A 2493-nucleotide genomic window follows, 5' to 3' on the forward strand; every position below is an offset into this window, starting at 1 on the left:
TTCGGGGATGGAGGCCCCTGCAGAGCCCTGCTGGGTATCAACACCGGCTGAGCAGCTCGAGCGCGTCAATGCATTCGACGCGTACGAGCAGGGCCTCATCGCGCATGTGCGGGAGAACCTGCAGGCTCCCGGCGGCGGGAGCAAACCCCGCCTCACCCGAAGCCAATACGGCTGAAGGTAAAGCCGTATGAAGGGAAGGAAGGCGAGAACCTTCACTTCTGGGTCCGAGAAGTAGAGCTCGCGATGGACGCGGCTCTGATCTCGACCGAGCAACTGCGTGTTGCTTTTGCACTCTCCAACCTTAGCGGTCGTGCTAAGAGTTGGGTGTACACTCGGGAAGCGACATCCCCTGGATGTTTCACATCCTGGGCTCAGCTGTGCGAACAGCTCCGAGCCGCGTTCCTCCCGGCGAACTACGAGTACCGCCAGCGTTCGCGCTTCCTCGCGTGTAAACAAGGAAGACGCGAACTGCACGAGTATGTGCAAGAGATACGGGAGCTCACGGCGTCCCTAGTGGGAAACCCACTCAATGAACACATCAAGATGACTGTGTTCATGGACGGCCTTCGAGTGGGCCCCGCACGCACTCAGCTGTTCCGGGTGCAGGCAAGCACCCTTGAAGAGGCGATTCAAGTAGCTCTTCAAGAAGAATACAGCCATCGCCAGGCGCGTACGCCGGCCTCAGCGTGGCCTGGGAGTTCCTTGTCGGCTCCCGGTCGAACAAGCCCCAACGGACCAGTTCCCATGGAACTCGGGTCCGCCGAACAGCGTGACATCCGCTGCTTCGGCTGTGGGAAGATGGGCCACTTCAAGCGCGACTGTCCCGCGGAAAGACTCCGCAGACGGTCCTTCCCCAAGCCCGTCCTCAAGGGTCGCTGGCAGAAGCCAGGATCCCGGGGACAGGGGAACGCAGGGAACCAGTAGGGGCGGGGCGCCCTACTGGGGAAGAACTAAGTCTTCGTGATGGGTGCGCGGGTGGCGCGTACCACGGGGACTTAGCCCCTGAGAGTCTTCGCACTCTCGAATCGGCGAAGAGCAGCGGCGGGTTGCTCGTAGTACACGGATGTGTACGGGGGTACGATCACCCCTTTAGAATCTTGATTGACTCTGGGGCGTCGAAGAATTTCGCACGCCGCCAGACGGTTGCTCGTAACAGCAACAAGTTGTCCGAAGCTTTGCGAGAAAGCAAGGGCAACGGGACGGTGTCAGTGCGACTGGCCGACGGGAAGGTCGTCACTGTCCCCAACGTCCAAGTGGATCTGGCTGTCAAGTTTGAAGACTTTGACAGCCTCGAACAGATCACTGTTCTCGATATGGATCCATATGATATGATCCTGGGCATGCCCTGGCTTGAGAAGCACGAGCCCTGGATCGACTGGCGAGGCAAGGCAATCGGTGCCAGCCGCCCTGCGCAGTCCGACAGAGCATTGGTGAGTCATGTTCCCACCTCTGTCAGGACCCGGGGCGCCCGCGAGGGCTGCCAGGGTACCAAAGCATCCGGCAGATGCTTGGGAGTCGTCGACGTATATGACGACTCCGCGGATGTTTTGATGGTGGCCGCGCCCAGAAGAGGCGTCGGCCAAGTGGGTAACTTAGGTCCACGGGCGGGTAACTTAGCTCCGCAGACAGCTGCAGCTGTCATGAACACTGAGAACAGCGCGTTCAGAGTGGGTAACAGAGTTCCACTCACGGTCGCCCAGACCATAACTGAAGAGGAAGACGTCGGATACGCTTCCTGTGTGGGTAACACAGTGCCACACGCGGTCGCCCAGACCTTAACTGAAGAGGAAGGCGTTGAACACGCTTCCTGTGTGGGTACAACAGTATCACACGAGGCCACGAGTGCCTCGGATGTCGTAGCGACGACATCCCTAGACGTGGGCAGCAAAGCTCCCCGTCACAGACGCCGTCGACAAAGACGCCGCCGCCGCCTCAAGTCGGATCCGAACTTCGTTCCGATCGACGTCGCTTCAAGCGACTCGGAGTCCAGGGCCCGGGCTCCTCCGACAAGGCCGGTGGAAGAGTGCTATCACATCTTCGATAGCGAGACGGGTTTACCCGTCAAGGCATCTGGTGTCCACTTGGAACAGTTGCCAGAGGTTGCAGAGATACTGAACCTCGAGGAAATGACGGCTGAGTCTTTCCTGGCCAACCTCAAGGCTGGAGAGATCGCTGAGATGGTACTCATAAGACCTGAGACCACTCAGGAGGAGCTGAACTCCTCCTCTGTCTTGGACGAGAACGTCCTGGAAGACATGAACAAGCAGCGTCAGGCGCGCTTGGGTTCTGAGATTCTCAAGAACCCCAAGGATCCGGTGTATCCTTTGGTGACGGAGTATGCGGACGTGGTGAATAAACACCCACCGACCCAACTCCCACCGGATCGAGGCGTACGGCACGAGATTGATCTCGTGCCCGGCACAAAGTATTGTGTCACGAGGCAATGGCCTCTCCCGCGCGAACAGTGCGAGGTCATTGATGCCTTCTTCGCCG

This window comes from Phytophthora infestans, genomic scaffold (genome assembly GCF_000142945.1).
Source record: "Phytophthora infestans T30-4 supercont1.619 genomic scaffold, whole genome shotgun sequence".
Classification (NCBI taxonomy): domain Eukaryota; phylum Oomycota; class Peronosporomycetes; order Peronosporales; family Peronosporaceae; genus Phytophthora; species Phytophthora infestans.